Source organism: Dipodomys spectabilis, unplaced genomic scaffold (genome assembly GCF_019054845.1).
Source record: "Dipodomys spectabilis isolate Male_0828 unplaced genomic scaffold, ASM1905484v1 ptg000095l, whole genome shotgun sequence".
Classification (NCBI taxonomy): Eukaryota; Metazoa; Chordata; class Mammalia; order Rodentia; family Heteromyidae; genus Dipodomys; species Dipodomys spectabilis.
In genome coordinates this window covers 46,053,445-46,075,000 of record NW_024870772.1, presented here as the reverse complement: position 1 = coordinate 46,075,000, position 21,556 = coordinate 46,053,445, and the positions used below count along the sequence as shown (strand labels likewise).

Genomic DNA, 21,556 nt, shown 5'->3' with positions numbered 1-21,556 from the left:
AAAGGCTCTGCTCAACTTAGCAGCATCACTACCTGGCATGGAGAAGAACACAGTCCCAGAACACTGACACAGTAAATGATCGACTACAACACTACGTCTGGGGTGACCTCTCATGTACAAAAATGTGTGCACAAACACTACCATACCAGCTATGTCCGAGAGCACTCACACACCCAGAAAGCATGCATGGAGGCCTCTGCCTCCACCAACAACTGTGTGTCAGGCTGGCCCAGGCCCCGGCCCAGGGTCTCTCCTGCCTGACAGCTCCCTCTTTCTTCCACACCGCACCCTATCTAACTCTTCCTCATCTCAATCCATCCTCTGCCACGTTATTCCAGTTTTCAGTATCCATCACAGGTATTATTGACTGTCACAATATGTCTCACTCAAAATCATCCATCATCCTTGGGCATGGAGTTCTTGAGCTTCCCATTCATCCTTCATCTGTTCTTCTGCTTCTTTCTTCTTGGTCTCTGGCATTCTCCCTCCTCTTGCCCACATTCGAGTTCCCCCACGTCTACCTGGACTCCCTTCCTACCAGACCCTCCTTCCCTTTCTCCCCTGGCATGCATGCCTGATCTGTCCAGCACCTCTCGGTCTTCAAACATGCCAACACACCTTCAGGGTGAAGCAGTGGCAGCACAGAGGAGGCCTTGCCCTGGCTGTGCCTTCTTCTTCCTCTCTCCAAGGCTCTCTGTCTGTCCTCGCAGACAAACATCAAACCACAGCGTACACTGCCTCTCCTCTGCCTCTCCTCCCACTCCCTTCCGAGTTCCTGTCTGTGTTCTTCCTCACTCACCACTACTAATCAGCAAAGGCACTGAACGCTTTCCCTAAGAGCCCAAGGCAAAGACGGTGCAGACTCCCTGACTGCACTTGACCTCCAGCACCATTCCCCTCTCCCGTCCTTGAACCCACAGGGTTCTCCTGGGCTGCTGCTCCTCCTGCATCCTCAGAAAGGAGCTGGCACTGCCACTGCTCTGAGCTCCTGGCACTTGCTCCGTGCTACCCTTTGTTCCTCTTGACACCTAATTCCTCACCCCTGCCACTTGGCAAATCCTCTCGCCTCATTTAAGTTGCTAGTCAGCTATTGCCTTCTCTATAAAGCTGGGCGACTAGGGAACAGTATCCACCTCCTAGTACATCCACTGGTTGCTCATTCTACACCTGCCCCAAAATGACAAAGTCCCTGACCACAGCATGGATCTGTCTCCACTCAGTCCACACCCATGTCCTGCAACAAAAGTTTTGTTTTTTTTAAAAGGTTTGATATGTGCAATAAATATGTGGGCAAGTATGTGTTCTCAAACCCTAATAAATATGTAGTCCTCACAGATGAGCTCCTAGTGATATGAAGGCCAGTGGCTCGGTCCAGATACCTGCACTGCCCGGTAGCTATGTTGAAAGGCTGCTGAGGGTGGTAACAGGAGGGAAACGGGTGAAATCGAAGCAAGGCTGACACGACCCAGAAGCATCGTGCTCAGAACCTATTTGTATAAAACTATTTAATAATAAATTTTTATTTGATAATATTTAAAACATTCAATAATATTTAATCATAATTTTAAAAATTGTACCGAGTCATTTTCCTTTCTTCCAGACCACAGCCTTAGTTCCATCAAGTATAGAATATATTTTAATTACTAAAGTGCTTGCAAAATTATATTTGGGCTCTTTATATTTTTTTGTCTGTAGCGAAGGATTTCTACTTATCCCAAAGGATGTAACTAAAAAGATTATAGACATACTAGTAAGGTAATCATACTATTCATGAAGGTAAGCATAGATAATAAATATCAGAATACTCCTAATTGACCAGGCACAGGTACTGAGCAATTGGAGTAGCACCCAGCTTGGGTGGCTACTGGTCCACCCAGAACTAGTAATGCAGGTCCCAGCCCTCAACATGGGACACCAGCAACAACTCAGGTCATACCCTATACCACTGATTAGACTACACAGCTGATACCAGACTGTTCTTGTATACTCTATTTACCAAAAAAAAAAAGAATTTCAGAGAAGACTGAGCACCTTCAAAATTGCTTTAGTCAATGAAGACTAGGAAGGATCAGGACCAATACTGGATTCTCAAAACATTATTTTAGTAATGGGTTTGGTTCTAAAGATATAGACAACTATTAAAAGCATGCGTGTAACATCCAGATTGTGAGAATCCCTAAAAATAAGTTTTGTCTTTTAAGTAAAAATGACTAAAGGAAATGTTTCTGCATAAAGATGCGTAAAGATAGATTCCTTTGGGGATAAATCCTTTAGTATGGTCTAAGCTGACTTTCCTGAACAAAACCAAGAAGATTTCCAGTGAACTTAACAGGCCTGCAAGGAGAGTCAAACTTTTTAAAACCCTTAGCACAACAAGCTGTCTCTAACCCACTGATCCAGTTCCAACCATTCACGTAGTGATTGGGTAATTAAAATTCCACAAACAAGCGTATTCCATCACAAGAACCAAAACCCAATTTCTTCTTGAGGTATGCCACAAATCAGCTATGTATTCTACTTTAAGATACATATAAAAAGCTGGGCACTGGTAGCTCACACATAATCCTAGCTACTCAGCAGGTTGAGATCTGATGGTCGCAGTTCAAAACCAGCCCAGGCAGGAAAGACCGTGAGACTCTTATCTCCAAAAAGGCACCAGAAAACCAGAAGTGGCACTGTGGCTCAAAGGGGTAGAGTGCTAGCCTTGAGCTGAAGAGCTCAGGGACAGCAAACAAGGCCCCAACTTCAAGCCCCATGACCAACAAAAAAAGGAAAGAAAGATACATACAAAGGAGAAAACAGGAGCGGGAAAAAAATTAAATGATATCATGAAAACCAAGAAAAAAAAAAACAAGGAAAAAGGAAGAGAAAAATAATGAATAAAAAAACCAAAATCATGGGGAATTATTTTCATACCCAATAATCTATGTCAGTTCAACAAACACAGGATGGTTGAACCCACGTATCCATTTAAGCCTCATGGACACATGTCAGTAGAAAATAAATCAATGCTTAGAGGGTTTGGAGCTGGCTAGCAAGCCCCAGCCTGAATGCAAAACCTGGTACTTCCAAAACCAACAAGAACAAAGAAGAATAAAAATGAATTTTGACCAGGCACTGGAGGCTCACACCTGTAATCTTAGTGGCTCAAGAGGCTGAGATCTGAGGATTGTGGTTCAAAGCCAGCTCAGGTAGGAAAGTTTACCATTCCCACCACATGGTACTCACCACGTGTGCAGTGGAGGTGCTCCTCATTACCGCATGTACACCATTCCCACTATGTGTGCTTGGTGGAGGTGGTTCTCACCACCATGTTTGCACTGTTTCCACCACGTGTGCTCGATGGAGGCGTGCACCATTCCCACTGACTGTGCTCGGTGGAGGTGTGCACTGTTCCCACCCCATGTGCTCTAAGACCCTGTCCTAAGTAACCCACTCCGTTTGTCCATGCTAGCAGATGCAACCATAGGGATAGTGGTGGGTAAAACTGAAACCCACCCAGAGCACAAGCTCTGTTAGGGTCAGACTTGAATCTTCTGCCTCATCTACAGGATCTCCAAAACTTTCCTGTGGCCGTTGCCCTGAGTACTGTCAATGAAATCTGAGTACACACGCTTGTTCTGCACAGATGGAACTTGAATTTCAAATGTCTGACTTAAAGGGAACTCAATCCAAAAAGTTTTTCTGTTCAAAATTTCCATATTTTGCTTAGCCATTAATTGTAAAAATGAAAATGCTGTGTACAATTTTTTAAAAGGCCTACAACGGAAGCCACTGCATGACAAATGGAACAATGAATGAATGACGGAAATACTGAAGGTGCCCTAAAATTGAATAAATCTACTTCATAACAAAAAACACAGACACCCAAAATCGACTTCATAACAAAACACACAAAGACACTCTCTCCATACAGCCAGAAGTCTGTATTTTCACTATTGTGTTTCTTATTATAACTTTCTAAATACTCCAACAGATAGGTTCTGCAGTTTACTCTTGTAATTCTAGATTGTCCCTACTGATTTCTTTACCTGACATTATTACACAAATAATCTCAAACACAGTCTTAATAATATACCAATATCAACTGGATTTATTTCAAATAGCAATAAATGTAAGATCAGCAATCTAAACTTTGCTTTTCAAAAAGTACAGATTCACATGTGATCACGTACAAATGAGAACGCTTTTACTCTCTAATTGTGAATAGTCTCATTTTTTCCTGATTAAAGTGAATAAAACATGTCATAATACAGTGTACTCATTGATAGTTCATATTCTTACTTCAGTGTACCTTAACACATATTTAAGCAGGCTCAAGACATTTAATAACAACAAACTACGTTAATATCCTACAGGGTAAGATATATATAAAGAATATTAACGATGTTTCTGTGTCAGTAGAAGCAAATCCTGTGATTACTTTTCAATAACCATGCTATTTCTTTACTAAGATAGTCATTAAGTTAGTGCTAAGTTTTCACCATTTTAAGCACTGCTACAAATACACTATGTGCTCTCAATAATGTAGATTCTTAGAGCAACAAAATATGCTTTCCTGCGTTAGTGCACTCTATTTCTAAATCCACACAGTGGAAAGTTCTCGTGTGAGAACCGCCCCCACCCCAAGAAAAAAAAAGGGCAGGAAATGGCTTTCTTTTCCTGCAAATACAACTTAAGTCCTATCTTTCTATTATATATAAAATCTTTCCAGCTCTTATAAACAATAGTGGCAGCTAATCAATGAAAATATTTATAACTTCAGTTTTCAGCTCCTGTTACCTCCCCAAACAAAATTTTTACTTTGCAATTACTTTCCAAAAAACCAAAGCTGAAAGTTTGAGTAAGTATTTGGGATTTCAGAGTATCAGAAAGCATAATATATACATTGCTTGTGTCTTTTATTAATGAAAACAGTATGTGTGGTTAAAAGTGTATAACAGAAGAAGGAGAAGGAGAAGGAGAAGGAGGAGGAGAAGGAGGAGGAGAAGAAGGAGGAGAAGAAGGAGAAGGAGAAGGAGAAGAAGAAGGAGAAGAAGGAGAAGAAGGAGAAGAAGGAGAAGGAGAAGAAGGAGAAGGAGAAGGAGAAGAAGAAGGAGAAGAAGGTGAAGGAGAAGGAGAAGGAGATTATATTAGGAAGATGTACTATCTTATTATTAGAGAATGGTTTTTATACATTATTTCTACAAATATCACCAAGTATCTTCACACCTCCCTTCTTTAGATCTAACAGACTAAAGGAAATGGTTTCTGTTATTATCAAACCCACTAAAGCACAACAGAACTCTAGAAAAGTCATCTATAGTTTCCAGAGGCTAGGGTCTGCTCGCAGTGGTTTTTGACTGAAGGGAGAGTCTTCCTCAGTGAAAATATCCAAGACAGGTTCTGCACACTCATGGATGATTTCTGCCCAGTACCTGGGCCCTGTTAGAAAAGCAGACCTTTCTCTCCTTACTGTACCCCCTGCACACTTCAATAACAGATGGGGACGTGTCTGAAAGAGGTGGTGATGTACTCATAACCTGACACTGTAAGTAAAGCCGTGCTCAAGATGAAATATAAGATCTTATTCTTAAGGATTTTAGTTTCCTGAAGAATGTAAGGGCTGGATAAGTTAATCGGCCAGCCTGATCTGTGGTATCCACTATTTGATATTTGATACTCTGTTCCTAATTATTTCCCATGCACATCAGGTTTGCGCATTCTATGACACAGGATGGAGCAGAGGGCAGAGAAGTATCTCTATTAGCATCCTTTGCTCTTCAAGAGCAAGGACAAATCAGAATGCAGCAGCAGCTGATCAACTCAATATGACCAACAGCACTTGCCACTGTGGGTTCTGAAGATCCAGACACATGTGTGGACTCCCAGAATGAACCGCTGAGGTGGGCTGTATAAACTCCAGGTACCCACCCCATATCTTACTAAGAATCTATCAGAATGAGCCACTGAGGCAGGCTATTAAAGTGTCGATTCCAGGCTCCCATCCCAGATCTACAAAGGCCTAGCACAGCCATCATCAATAAAGTTTGCTCGCCTGCTACCAGGTCAAAACTGTGCATGGAAACTTAAACTTTCAGAAGACAGAAGAGAACTTGAAGTTTCAGGAGTCAGGAGAAGCTCACCTGCCTGTCTGGACCTCAGCAAAAGCCAGTGGCAGCAGCTTTCCTGTCCCTCTGTAAGGAACAACCACTCTGAAACCTGCAAACACCAGGCTCAGCAACCTATCTTCTTGCCTGGTGTCCAGTTTGACCTTCCCCGCGAGTCAGAGCTACTCTTCCAATGCCAAAACAACCTTCTGAGACTCACAAGCATCCAAGGCTGCAGATATTTTCAGCTGTTTCAGCCCTGGCAGCCCAGCCTTCCGCATGACCCCGAGTCTTAGAACGGAGCCTCCTGTGCAGGCCTCACCTATCAAATGCTGTATTCTGCTGCCACTCAAAGTTGAGTTTTCTTTTTGTGTGTTATTTTGTGATGCTATTTCCCATGCTCAATTGTAAAGAATTAGTAACTGTACCTACACGGTATTTGCCTTCACATGAAAAGGAAATAGTTCACATGTGCATGCACATGGCAAAGGTTTTGTTTGTTTCATTGAAATGGGGTCTTGCTATGTAGCTCAAGCTGGTCTCGGCCCCTCAATCCTCCTGCAGCAGTCTCCAAGAGGCTGGGTTTGCAGGTACATACCACCACATCTAGTATGAAAGTATGTGAGGATTTCCAGTGCTGGGAATCAGACCCAGGCCCTGGTGCCTTTCACATGCTAGGCAAGTGTTCTACCTCTGAACCACATCTGAATCCTGGTAGAGTCCTTCAAGCAAATCTTAACTGACTTCTAGAAATACTGTATTTTGAAATTACCAAAAGTACCATTTAAATACAATGGTAGACAGATCTAATAAAATGCCATATTTCTGCAATGGCCAATTGACAATTTGAAAAATGACTAGTTTCCAGCTTTATTCACTCTCTGCTTATGCCTATTACATAGCCAATGGTTACAACAAAAAAAGAACCCAAACTAATATTTAAGTAAACACTGCAAAATCTGAATGTTTCATATATTTTATTTTCCATGGACGTATTAAACATAAATACAGTGCTAAACTTTCTTGCCAAAACATTAGTACAACTAACTTATCTCTCTGAATGTACCTAACTTTGGAAAACTTTTGGTACATTGATGAAAAATACTTTTTCAATCTTTAGGGCAGAGTTACTATCAGACAACTGTTACTGGGTGAATGGATTCCTTTCTGAATACCAGTGGGAAAGAAGGGAGATGAAGTCATTAAAACACTGGTAAGTTGCTGCCAGGCTTGTCCTCGAGCAGAGTAGAGAAGACACCTTTTGTTTCAGTTCATTTCTGTGTATTAGAATAGTTTGGTTGGCGGGGTACCCGCACCATGTTTTACTTCCCCATGCAGATACTCACAAAACAATACGAACTAATTCAGCTGGAGAATGACCCTTTAGTTTCATGGTTTGTTCTGTTCCATGACTTGGCTACAATGTAGGCACTGTTTCATTATCCTTTACAGAACATAAAAGGACACATGGACATAATAGAAAACGTGCGGTGCAGCACACACACAGATGGAAGTGCTGTAATGTGGGGAGGGGGATTTAATCAGCAATTTCCATGTCAATGTAGACACTATTCAATTTTTGGAGGCATGTTTTCTTATTTTAATGATAGCCACAGGTTTCTACTTGTTAACATGAAAGGAATGAACTGAATGGCCTTCATAGCATCAATAATGCTGTTGAACAGATTATAAGAGAGCTTGCTCCTCTCTTTTTGGGCTTGAGGCACTTGAGAACCTGTGTCCCTCAGTGAGCCACCCCACACAGTGACTGGCAGTGCTATCTCTCAGAGGGCATCAGTAACTTCAGAGGTGTCGTGGATCTGCGGGTCTTGGTGGGAGCTGAGCATGAGCCAGGCCACGCCATACCCACCACTGGCAACAGGGCATCCCCTGTAACCTCCCTTCCAAAACCAGGGAAACGTCAACGTGCATCCGGCCATCTCTGCTACTCTGTGACCACAGTACTTCACATCCCGTCTCTCCATCGTTCATTCTGAGGAGACCTCCATCCCAACTGCTATCAGTGTGTCCTCTGTAACCCACCAACGGCTGCACGGCAGCAGCAACAAAGATCCACACACCCACATCTGAGCGGGGCCCTGCCCCAAAACTCCTGGACCTCCACCTTCTCACCTGTGTGGCAGAGAAATGCACGCCGACATCCAGAGACACGGTCGGAGAAGTGCAGGCAAGTGACTACCAAGTAGGTAGTTATTTAAGTTATTTCAAGTGTTAATCACCAGATCTCTTGAAATTGACCCTCTTCAGTATTTCTCTTAGAAATGGGATGTTTTCTATAAACCACAAAGTTCAGAAAACCAAGAACGATTTCTGTTCAAAATTTCAGCCAAAATCTCCCAGTGTGAACACTTTAAACAAATACTTATGGTTTAAACTGAATAATGCCGAACAATAAAATAGATTTTATAACAGAATATAGAATAAATCCTGCAACCAGGGAATGAACACTTCACAGCTGAGCACACGTGCCTGCACACTTCTACCTCTAGAATACTCAGAAACTAGCCTCCAAAATACAGTTCATTTCAAGTACACAAGGAAGACCTGGAGGAAAGGAACATTGTATGCAAATCCAAAACCCCCGCTCATTAAAGCTGCCACGACTCACTTCTCTCTTATGGATTTTCCTTTCCTGTGTATATTAAAGCAGGGCTCTGAAACTTGATTGTCAATATGGTGTGTTCTAATCCACTTGTAAATCAGAGAGTTAATATGAAGAAGTTACAGTTCAATCAGCCATCCCAACATTTCTCCAAAAGTCAGCAATCAGAAATTAATTAATCTCCTGTTTAGTCCCAGAGCACGATGGATGGGTTATGCTTGTCAAGTTCTTTAGAAAATCCTTTCATTTTATAAATTTGAAGTTGATTGGGTCTGTTCTCTAATATACACAAAATGATGATAGAGTTAATGTTTCTACCACATGGCTTTAGACACATTCCACACTGCCCACAAACAGCCTTTTCTTGGCTGCTTTGCACTCACTGGCTGCCCTGCCTTTTTGGCGAATATTTCCTGCACACAGGAAACATTTTATCTCTTTATCCTCCAAAGGTCTCAGCTTGAGAACTGTACTCAATAAATATTTGCTATCAAAAGAAGGACATTTTCCTCTGAAGCCAGGAGCAAGACACAGACTCTTCCATTTTTCCATCTCTGAACAATCTGTTGTTTTTCCTGGTGTACCTTCTACCCTGCTCTATGAAAGAGGGATTCCTTAGCCAAAGTGACCTCTCTCCCCAGAACAAGTTTTCAGTAAGAGCTGCTATGCCTGCAGACAGCACAGCTGAGGTGTGAATGCCATGATGCAAATGCAAACTTATACCCCTTCCTGGAGAACTTCGCATGGAACCACGTACTTGCCCGGAAAATACAGCGGCTCTCTGTGTTCATAGGATCTGCATCTGAAAATCCAACCAACCACAAACTGAAAATATCTGGGGAAAGTATTCCATGCGTGATGCACAGGAACAGACTGTTCTTTGAACAATGTAACAACTATTTACGTAGAATGTACATCATGTAAGTGTTGTAATTATCCTGAAATGATTTAACATGGACAGAGAATCCTGTGCACTTGCAAGTTTATGAAGAGACCTGAGCAGATGAGGAGAGAGACCTACCTACACCTTGTCCTTGAACTCCACAAAGCTGACTCTGATCTACCCACTGCCCCAGGGAGCAAAACCTGCAAGGCCTCAGCACAGTGCAAAGCCTTACTGCTCTCTGCTGACAACAGAAGGAAGGACTGGTTTGTATTACTTTTAACAAATCCAAGAAACCAGGAGTACAAGCACTGGTCAAACTACATACCATTTGTGATTGGATATCAAGGGCAAATGAGAAAACTTTGTGCAACACACTTTTAAGTTTGATTTCTACCTTCTTGACTTATGCAAGTTGTTCTGTGTCACATTCGGGTCCCGTTCATCTCCAGCAGAATCACAGGGGAGGAGGGGTGGCAGGAGGTACCGATTTTAAAGTGAGAGCACACTTTCGCTGGCTTCTGATTGGCTATGTGAATGTGGGTGAGATGGCCAACCTTCCTGAACTCCAGTGTCCTCACCATGTCAACACAATGGTTTTCATTAGTCTGTCCCTATTTATCACCTTGACAAGGCTGTTTGTCCTCACCAAGACTTCTTCTGAAAAGAAGGTAAGGCAGCAAAAGCTCACACAGGGATGTCCAAATATGGTGCCTCCTTCCCTGTCCATCACTTCCCTGAACAAAAGTGTTCATAAGAATCCAGGCCACATTCAGTCCACCATCTGCTCTGCCACTCAGGGCCACAAAGCCTTCCTTCCTTCCTCCTCCTCACAAAGCCTTCCTTCCTTCCTTCCTCCTCCTCACGAAGCCTTCCTTCCTTCCTCCTCCTCCACCTCCTCTTCTAAGTCCTCTTCCACCTCTGGTGCCCTGCGACAGCACTCTGCCATGTTCATGTGCTATGTCTTTCCCCCAGCTCAGTCGAACGTCCAAGGAAGCAGAGAACGACCTCATTCCTCTCTGGACCCTCCTCCCCTGCAGGCTTGCAGTCTTTCCACTCTAATAGGTGCCCAAAATACATAGTTAACTGCTTGTGTAGCAGAACACAAAGTCTGGGTTGAGTCTTCCATGATGTTATTGTTAAAATGATACAGTAATCTCTGTGCTGAGCAAATCTAACCCTTACTGGCAAGCAGACATCATAGTCTTTGAAACTAAGTGCTCCCCATACAAAATCAGTTGTAAAACCTCCCCTTTAAAGCTTCATTTCTCTGAGACAGCGGTTTACCTGAATGTTCAGCAAATGTGGATTCCAGAAACCCTTACTCAGACCTCCATCTGAGCATGTATTTTTCAAAATTTACATCATTGTTCTATAGTTTTCAACTTACTAGTTTTTGTAAAAGTCAAACAAAGCCTTGCCAAGACTACACCTGGACCAGAGACTTTCTTGTGTTTTCGGTAGCTCACATTCACTCTTAAGCCTTCAAGACAAGATATTCAAGATTGACGGCCTGGGTGCCACAAAGCCCTCAGTGCTGTTTCCCTGGATGGCAGAGTATGGAAATTCAAATAACTTGGAGTCAATTTGTCCAGTTAAAATTTGTCCCATGATGGAGTTAACAGAGATGTCTGACAAATTTCAACACTGGCCAATGTTAGTTGCCTAAAATAAATTTTTTTCTAATAATCCAAGACAGATTTCCATTAAATAGCACAAAGCAAAGCCAGCAAAGAAAAATAAATCTAATAGAAAAGGCATCTATTAAATGTTGCTTTTGCTTCATACAACACATATGCACAAAAACAAAATGGTGTAATATTCTTCTCTAGCTTTCCACAAGTATGCTAGACAAAAATCTATAGAAAGTACAACTTCCACGTCACTGTGAGAAATATAAAGAATATAATTTGTAAGTGGAAAATATGTATGAATAGTATCTCCTTAAAAACTGTCTTGATTTCATGGAAATTTCACTATATTAAATACAACATAATCTATCACTGTACCAGAATTTTTTGTTTAAATCCTATAAACACATTTATTTGTTAAAAATAAAACTATACAAGAAAGTTAGGTAAGACTAAACCATGCCACAAACTCCCAAATAACACTCATCTACATCAGACGACCAGGGTCTCAGGCAAGGAAGGAATCCGTTCTCCCATGTACAATCACCGGCTTGTCTATGAGTGGCTGAACACACTTCCAGGAGAGAGAACAAGGGATACAGGATTCCTTCCCTAAAGTGACGAAGTCTGAGAAGTGCACATCAACAACTCAGGCACACTTTTGTCTGCCATGGGGGACAGGTTCCCAGACATGCTACACGGTCTTCCACAGGATCACACACATGCTGCACAGACTTCCATATGTGCACACACATACCGCACAGACTTCCACAGGATCACACACATCCCGCACGGATTTCCACAGGATCACACACATCCTGCACGATTTCCACAGGTATACACACATCCCACACAGACTTCCACAGGATCACACATATCCCACATGGACTTCCACAGGAATACACACATTTTGCATGGCCTTCCATACAAACCAGCTATACCTTGCTAACCCAGATGCTGTCCAGTGAATAACAGCCTCCTTGGTGAATCTCAGAATTTCCCCCAAAAGTAACATCAGGCTAAGTTACCAATTGGGGATCTGTAATGTAGTGAATTGTATCACATCATACACTATATTGGCACAGCAATAAAATGTTTTAAAAAGTTAACATGTGTCTTCTAATTGAATTAAAGTCTCTGATAATCACACTGTTTCATGTTTTTCTCTTCCTACCATTTTAATATTTCAGCTGGATGTGTGGCTCAAGTGAGAGTGCCTGCCTAATAGACAAGAAGCCCTGAGTGCAAACCCAGTACTTAAAAAAAAAAAATTAAGAGTAATGTAATTCTCTAGCAGACCTTAAAGTATCAACAGGATGATCAGAGACAATAACTTTACATAAGGTATTTTTAATTGGGAATTTAAAAAAATTCTTAGAGCACATTGCCTCCTCTGGACGATGGTCCGCAGTCCTGAGCACCTCTGCTGGCACCCCGCCAGGCCTCCTCCGGACCCCTGCATCAGCATCCTCAGGCTTCTCCTGTTGAAGGTCAGGGCGCCGGATGGCACTGTGCTCCTTCCCAGCCTCCACTGCCTCTGCTTCTCACACATCAACGGGAGGATCATCTTCCCAGGCTCCGATTCCTCCTTTCCTCCTGTGTTGTTGTACCCTGCCACACTTCATAGCCAGAGTGGCATCACCCAGCCCATGGCCCCACAACCAGCCAACAAGACACAACAATCACTGTCCTCAGCAGCAAAGCTTCCCAGCCCTGGAAATTCTGAGAAAGCCAGACTCCTCAGTGATTTCCTATCAACACCCAACCATTTCCTAATCTTATTTTCTTTTAACTCCTTGTAGAATTCTAAACCTGGAATACCATGGTTCAATTCCTTGTGGTACTACTTACTAGTAACCTTGTGCAATAACTTGATTTACCTGTGCCTCAGTTTCCCCGCTGTGTGAAGCCTGACTCTTCCAAGGAATAGCTGCAGTGAGTCACAAACTCTAGCCTGATACATAAAAAGTGCTGACAAATATTATCAAATAGGATTACTATTGTAGTTCCTATTCTTTATTCGTTATATGCCATTGGAAATAAGACAAAAATCTGAATTAGAAACCTAGACCTTAGATAAAAGGAAATATCAAGCCTCCTAAACCATCACAGGACCAAAAAAGTATCAATTTGACCTTTAAGGCAAAGGTCAGGAGGCTGACATAATAACTATAGAAAAATATTAAATGAAATGTTATAAAGAACAAGTGGCATTTTCTTCTAATTTAATAATTATTATTTACAAGTTTATATTTCACAGGTGTAAAAGAGTGTTTATTTTAATCCCTAAAATTTATAGCTCCTGACAAGAAATAAGCAAAAATACAATAGTTACATTATAATAGAAATTACAAATAATGATAGAATTGACATCAGCTATTATATTTAAAAGACTCTGCTTTTCAAAATGCATCTGCCCCAAGGAGACCCTGTGATAAATACTGAGCTCAAAACATACTTAGGGCTTGGGAAGGTGGCTCAGTGGTAGAGTGCTTGCCTAGCATGCATGAAGACCTGGGTTCTATTCCTCAGCACCACATACACAGAAAACACTGGAAGTGAAAGTGGTGCTGTGGCTCAGGTGGTAGAGTGCTAGTCTTGAGCAAGAAGCAGCTCAGGGATGGTGCTCAGTGCTCAGGCCCTGAGTTTAAGCCCCAGGACTGGCAAAAATAATAATAATAACATACTTAGATACAGTGTCTATAGGCCCAGGTGTAACTTCCTGCAATCCGAGTTGCATATACCAACATCAGTGGAACTTGGGCAGGGAAAAACTCCTCAGGCAGGAATCCTAAGTCCTGCTCACAGCTCAGAGCTTTTCCCACCAACTTTCCCCCACGGCTTTCCTGCTGCATCCACTGTCACCCCACTGGGACCTTCCTGCTTTGTCTCTGCAAGGAGAGTGTACGCCACCTGTGCACAGCCAGCACCAAGTGTCACTGAGACGGATACAGGATGGGATGAACCACCTCCGTATCCTCGTCACTAGAATCACCAGCTCCACGCCAAACTTTAGTATTAGGGGCATGAGACTTCCACTGTAGCCTAACCATAACCGTCAGCTGACTTTCAATCAAGCTTTCCATTGGGCAAATTCTCCACTTCAGTTGCCCACTTTGGTTTACTGATAGATTTGTGACCTTCAATATGGTACTCACTAATGCCAGTGATGAAATCTATCAATATTCTAATGTTGGTCATTAGGCAAAAGATATCTAAGAAAACCTGGGTGTGGAGGCACACACTTGTAATCCGAACACTCTCAGGAAGGAGGCTTTCACATTTAAGGCCAGCCAGGGATACACAGCAAGGCCTTGTCTCAAAACAAACACACAAGCGAATACTAGCTGAGTGCCAGTGGCTCATGCTTGTAATCCCAGCTCCTCAGAAGGCTGAGACTAATTAACCAGCAAAAAGCTGGAAGTGGAGCTGGGGCTCAAGTGATAGAGCACCAGCCATAAACAGAAAAGCTGTGAGAAAGCCCAAGGCCCTGAATCCAAACCTCTGAATCCAAGCCTCAATACCAGCACAAAAATTAAAGACTAAACAAATAAACTAGAATACATAAACATCGTGTTTTTGTTAAATATAAATATGGCATTATCAACCAATGAATGTAATAATGTAATGAAAACTGTTTTCACTTAATAATATTTAGAACTGTTCCCTTTATATCATGGATGGGGTTCAGGGCTACACTGATACACCTCTCCTTTCCTTCTGGAAACCTCTATTCCACCTTACCTAGCCATTACTTAAGAAACGCCAGGCACTGGTGGCTCAGCCTATAATCCTAGCTGCTCAGGAGGCTGAGACCCGAGGATTGTGGCTTGAAGCCAACCAGGGCAGGAAAGTCCATGATACTCTTATCTCTAATAAACTACTCAGAAAAGCTGGAAGAGGTGCTGTGGCTCAAGTGGTAGAGTGCTAACCTGAGCAAAAGCATCTTAGGGACAGTGCCCAGGCCCTGAATTCAAGCCCTAAGATAGGCAAAAGAGGAAGGGAGAGAGGGAGAGAGGGAGAGAGGAAGAGAGGGAGAGAGGGAAAGAGGGAAAGAGGGAGAGAGGGAGAGAGAGAGAGAGGGTAGGGGAAGGAAAGAAGAAAGAAAAAGAAAGGAAGGGAGGGAGGGAGGGAGGGAGGGAGGGAGGGAGGGAGGAAGGAAAGAAAGAAAGAAAGAAAGAAAGAAAGAAAGAAAGAAAGAAAGAAAGAAAGAAAGAAAGAAAGAAAGAAAGAAAGAAAGAAAAGAAAGGCCACTTTCTATTTTACAGTTCTTTTCAAAACTTTTATTTCCACTTCCCTGGATGCTGATTAAATCAGGAAGATTCCATGTGCCTAACTCGGTATTTGTCATAGTACATATTTACAACTTTACAAGGTGAAGTAGAAGCTTAAACCAGCCCTGTAACTTTACTTCACAGGATTAACTCCATCCCCTAATCCCAGACTCTGTGGCTCTTTAAAACAGTTCATTTTAGTTACTAGCCTACAAACCTGAAAAAAAATAAAAAATAGACAGTTGAGATCCTTTCTCAAGCTGCTATAATCTTTACATAGGCATTCACTCATACACAGCCACACAGCAGTGTGGTACTCTGGACATTCATCTCCCAGCCTTCACCCCCTGCCTATCTACAAAATACTTTCTGTCCCTTCCAATACTGGCCAAGCAGATAACAGTGTTTCTCTGGGAGCAGATACACTTCTCTATAACACAGTTTTAGACACAGTATTTTCACTGTTTGAAGTAGCTGATCTCGGTGGTGAGGTAATTCTCAGTCTATCCAGTATGGCTTCATCTAACGTTGAGATAATATATCCCATACTGTTTTTTCAAAGGGGAACCCCAGAAACTTCAGCGTAAGATGTTAAAAGCAGTGGATAGTGCTGTGGCTGTGCCTGAAACACTATCTTTCAAGGAGTCCTTATTTTCAGGAATTCCATGCAGACCTTTGACAAGATTCTCTCCAAGAAGAGATTAATTGGATTTGTTGCTTTATGTACTACTACTCTTCAAATGGTGTTTTTTCCAAACATAGAGTTGTGCTTATACAAATATACATTTCCATAATATGAAAACACTGGAAAAACCGATTTGCCTACCTCAAATTTTAAAATGAAGACATATCCACAGACATCTCCTGCCCTGTGTCAGTGGCTCTTGTAACACCCTCTGTTCTCAGTCAATAACTCTCTAACCTTGGTGAATGTGCTACACAACCCAGCAGGAACATGGGAGATGACCATTCTTCCCTGCCCTCTTCCCCCACACACCAGCTCACACGAAGGGAACACTGGCCCACAGCGCCCAGGATGGAGAAGCTAGGCCACCAAGCCCTGGCCGCCCTGCCAAGGGAGGCCCACCCCTGCAACCCTCCTATCCTTCGTGAAAACCACAGTAGGCATACTTTATATGGTTAGAAAAGCGACCACAGCTCCTTGGCTTCACTCACTGGGCAAGGCAGAATGCGCCGCAGTTATGAAAATATCCGACAAGAATGTTTCCAGGATCTCCGCCATTGTGCTTTGTGTGCTGGTCAGATGCTTTCTCAGGAATGTGTTCAAATTTCTCACATCCCATAACATCACCAGAGAAAAGTCTGTCTTTTTAACTTCCCGGCCAGTCAGATAATGCCCTGTTCCGCAGTGTAATCTTTCATGGCTGTGAATCTTTCATGAACATTGGGCCGGGAGCCTGACATTTTTGGTGCTTCTATTGTCTAAAAAAGGGAACTCGGGCTGGGAAGGTGGCTCAGTGGTAGAAAGCTTGCCTTGCATGCATGAAGTCCTGGGTTCAATTCCTCAGCACTATATAAGCAGAAAAAGCCAGAAATGGCACTGTGGCTCACGTAGTAGAGTACTAGCCTTGAGCTGAAGAGCTGAGGGAGAGTGCCCAGGCCCAGAGTTCAGGCCCCATGACAGACAAAGAAAAAAAGAAAAGAAAAAAGAAAGAGAGAGAGAGAGAGAGAGAGAGAGAGAGAGAGAGAGAAGAGAGAGAGAGAAAGAAAGAAAGAAAGAAAGAAAGAAAGAAAGAAAGAAAGAAAGAAAGAAAGAAAGAAAGAAAGAAAGAAAGAAAGAAAGAAAGGGGAACTCCTAGCAAGGGAAAATGTATATTAAGCATTTGAAGATAATGGCCATGTACTGAAAACTCCACTGAGTTTTAGTGAGGACTGAAGTAAGAACAATGTCTCTAACGTGTCCCCAGCAGCAACCCCCCCTCACTATGCTGGGCCCTGAGAGGGGTGAAGACTCGCTCTCACGATCATAAGCCTCGCTCTGTTTTCATTACCTCACCATCAAATCTCTAAATGGTAGTTCTAAAGAAATAAAAATATTTTTCTTCAAACTGCAGTTACAATGAATGAAAAGGATGAGGTAGTTCGATGTACAATAAACATGTTTATCTTGTACAAGCAAGCCATTATTAGTGCACTTGAACCAGCAAACTCTAGCTTTATAGTTCTTCCAGAAGAGTATTTCCTTCTTTCCAACTCCACACTGTCCAGTATAAATATGATTATGCCTCAGATGCTACAGCAAGTATTCTAGCCATCATTCTACCAGAACCAACATCCAGAACATCACCCCTAGAATACAATGAACATAGAAATATTCTCAAAGACCCCAAGGGTGACCAGGGGCGTCCCAGATGCGGGCAGGATGCGCCCTTGCTGGCTCCATGGAGGGCATGGAGGATGGTGTGGACCCGAAGGGCTCCCCTGCCAGCCTTGGGGTTTTCCACAGAGGTGGCCCTGCCACCTGCCTCCTCTGCTCTCCTCTGGGAACCCCTGCGCTCCCAATCTTCAACGCCCTATGCAAACCCCCTGAACTGTCTTCTGCTTAGGCATAGATGGCTGCTTTGTGTCCACGAACAGATGCATCAACAGGGGCAGATCTTTATTTTGCTTACAAGGAGGAAAGGAATTCTTATCTATAATTAAGTATCCTCCCCTCCTTCCCCCCTCTCCTCCTCCCCTCCCCTTCTTCCTCCTCACTAGAATGTTCTCATTTCTCTCCCCCAGGAGGAACTCAGTCTCTCCTGCTCTGGGAGAACTCAGGCTCCTCTTGAGGGCGTCCTGTGCGGGGTGGGGCGTTGGGCTGGAGCGGCAGAGGGGAGGCCCGGCGCTGGGCTGGGGGAAGGCCAAGCCCATGTCCCCCAGACCAGTCCCCCGGCCCCTACTCCCCCCACGCCCCATCCCAGCCCCACCTGGCCCCAGCCTCTGGAGCGCCGTCCAGGTTGACCGCGGACCGCACAAGGTAATTGCGCGGATGGACAGAGGGGTTCCAGCGCAGGCCCGGCCTGTCCCCAGGGGCGCGCGGCGGGGAGAGCGGATCTCCGCCAGGGGCAGCGGGACTAGGAAAACAATCACGACCAGGACAGCCCGACTATACAGTGACAGTGCACACACACACGTGCGCGCGCACACGTACACACGAGCATACACACGCATGCAAAGCCTGCGCAAAGTGCAGGGGCCGTGCGGCCTCGCCGTGGCCGAGAGACAGCCGGGCTGTGAGGACGGACCCGGCCGCCCAGGGCCAGCGTCGACCCGTGCAGGACCGCCAGGACCCGAGGCCCCGAGGGGCGGGCCGGCCCTGAGCCCGGCTCCAAGCTGCCGGGTGACCCGTGACGCCCCGACTCCGGGGCGCGGGGCAGGAGCGGTGCGGGGAGCAGGGCCGGGCGCCCTAGGCTCACGCTGCCCGTGGAGGCCCCATGAGCCCGGCTGGACTCTGCCCGCACGGCCCGCACCCCCAGGCGCAGCCCCTGGCTCTGTCCCTCCCGATGTGGGGAGCCGGGTCCCCGCACCCTCACGCAACACCCCCGCCTCTGGCCCGCAAAAAAGGCCGGGTAAAGAGGAGCGGCGCGGCACAGCTCTGCCCAGCTTCGGTCCAAAACCCAACCCGGCCAGAGCGCGGTCCGCCCTGCCCGTCCCCATAGAGGCGCCGGCTCCACACAGCGCGGGTCTTACTTCCCTCTGTTCGCGAGGACGCGGGGGGGGGGGGCGGGAGGGGAGGAAAAGAAGGAGGGATGGGGTGGAGGAGGAGGGGAGAAGAAGGAGAGGAGGAGGGACTGAGGGGGAGGAGGAGGGGCTGCGAGGCGGCGGGCGCGGGCCCGCAGTCCCCCGCGCAGGGCGTCTTCCGCCCAGGAACCCGCAGGCGTGGGTCTGAGATCCGGGCGGGCGCCCGCCCCCGCCACGGGCCCGGGCCGGGGCGGGCGAGCCGCGCGCGCGCTCGGCCGGAGGAGGCGGGCGCAGCCCGGGAGTAGGAGCGGCGGGGGGCGCGGGGCCGCGGCCACGCAACCGCACCCGCCTTCCCCTCCCAGCCCCGGGACGGCCGGGCCGCGCGCGGGAGGCGCCGATAGGGTCCACGGGGCTCGGGACGCCGCGCGCACGACGGAGCCGGTGGGGCGGGGCCCGCCTCGCGGCCTCCCGGGCCTCTGTCCCTTCTGCCGCCAGAACAATGAGTCGCGGGCGCGGACTCACCCCGCGCGCGTCCCTCGGAGGCGGCCGGCCACCGGCCGGGGTCACGGAGCGCCGCGGCGGCCATGGGTGCGAGGGGCCTGAGGCGGAGGACGGAGCGCGGCACGTCGCGGGGCGGCGCCGCCCGAGCCGCTGCAGTGGAGGCCGCCGGCCGCCGCGCGCCTCTTATCGCCGGCCCGGGTTTCCGCCGCGGCGGCGCGGCCCCTCCCCCAGGAAGCCGCGCGGGCCCGAGCGGGCGCGGCGGCCGGCAGCCCGTGTGCTCCACCCGCGTGCTCCCCGCAGCCCCGCGCGCCCCGCGCCGCCGCCAGCCGCGCGCCCCGCGCTGCCGCCCGCGCCCGCCGCCGGGCCTCGGCCGTGAGTGCGGATGGCGGGGCAGCGCGGCCGTGGGTCTCCCGTGCGCCGCCCGGGGCCTCGCGCGTCTGCCCAGCCGCGCCTGCGGGGGGCGGCGCGTGTCCCTCGGGCCCACGACGGGGGAGGGCGCAGTCGGTGTCCCCCCACCCCGGTGCCCACCGCCCGGGACCGGCGCTTCAGGAGAGCTCCGGAGCCCCCGCGCCCCCCACCGGGCCCCCCCCCCCCCCCCGCCTTAGGGACCTGCGGGCCCCGATGCGCGGGTGGTTCGCCCGCAGCGCGGCCCAGGGGCTCCGGACCACGGAGCTGTTCACGGCTTGCGCGGCAGGCCGGGTTCTAAAGTAAAGCAGTTCCTGAGACCCAACCTGCGAAGCACGGGACGTGCAGAGTCTGGGACCGAACTGGCGAAGCACCGGACCCGCGGGGTCCAGGACCCAACTGGCGAAAGACAGGACGCGCGGAGTTACCACGCTGGAGGCCCAAGAGCAGCGTTGGCTTTGAACCTAAGGGCGGCCACCGGCTCAGAGGGCCGTTTCCAGGCCTCAGACCCGACCCCCGGGCCCAGGGTGGGGGAATCTGGATCCAGAAGCACCCTGGATGGTGCTGCCTGCCTGGTCCTCCCCAGTCAACCCCGCCCGTCCACACCCATCACACACCGGGACTGGACCCCGCCTGTCCACATCCACCACACACTCAGGACTGGACTCCACCTGTCCACATCCACCAAACACTTGGCTCTTGCTGGTGCTGTTCCCTCCCAGGGCCACGTGCGGTTTCCCAGGGTTCCCATTAAAAGTACCTAAGTACTGGCACAGACAGCCACGCAGGACAGGGCCACTTCCTGAGGACGGGGACTTCTGTCTGTTCACCAGCTGGGAGACTTCCCCCCTTCTCACCCAGCGTTGGTGTTGCATTGCCACCATGCCGGAAGTCAGAGAAAGGGGAGGGGGGCAGATATCTGAGAGAGGGAAGATTGTCTGTGAGGCGGGAGAAGTCTCGGGCCTGCGGAGGGAGGGGGGTCCTGAGGATGCCCCCTAGGGGTCTGAACAGCCCATGGAGGCCAAGAGGGATTTGAGTCTTGGGAGCAGGGTGCCCGCAGGGCTGCACATCTGGGAGAAGGGAAGGGAGGGTAGGAAGGGAGTGGCTGGAGAGGAGGCCAAACCAAAGTAGCGCTTTCCTATCCCAGTGTCTCCTCCTGACTCTGGAAAGGATAAACTGCAAGAGCTTCAACCTCAGGATGAAACCAAGCCCTGCCCCTGGCACGGCCGGGAGGTGAAGGGGCCGGTGGTGCCCCCTCCCTGGCGGGACATGGGTGTTGGTGAGTGGGTGTGTCACACTGGAAAGTGACTCAGAGGGGCATGAGGAAGGGCAGGGCCTGGCAGACACCGAGTCCCTGAGCAGCCTTTTGGTTCTCCAGCTCACTTCCCATCCACCCAGCAAGACCTGATTTCCCACCACAGGGCCGGGGCTCTGTCTTGGGTGCCTTGGCGCTGGCTAGCAGGTGG

The 21,556-nt window shown here is 47.2% G+C and overlaps 1 protein-coding gene across 5 annotated transcripts in view; it reads right to left on the bottom strand.

Moving 5' to 3' along the window:
• Window positions 1-21,556, bottom strand: part of Mbnl1 (muscleblind like splicing regulator 1) — a 161,877-nt gene that overhangs the window by 122,545 nt on the left and 17,776 nt on the right. Inside the window, exon 1 of one of the 5 annotated variants that reach the window (XM_042685547.1) lies at window positions 20,851-20,873. The exons of 2 other annotated variants lie outside the window; for them this stretch is intronic. The gene's annotated coding sequence lies outside the window, so the exon portion shown is untranslated. Of the gene's footprint in view, window positions 1-19,706; window positions 19,839-20,850; window positions 20,874-21,556 lie in introns of those variants that run through there. 2 more of the 5 variants (XM_042685559.1, XM_042685545.1) reach the window with 2 other exon arrangements.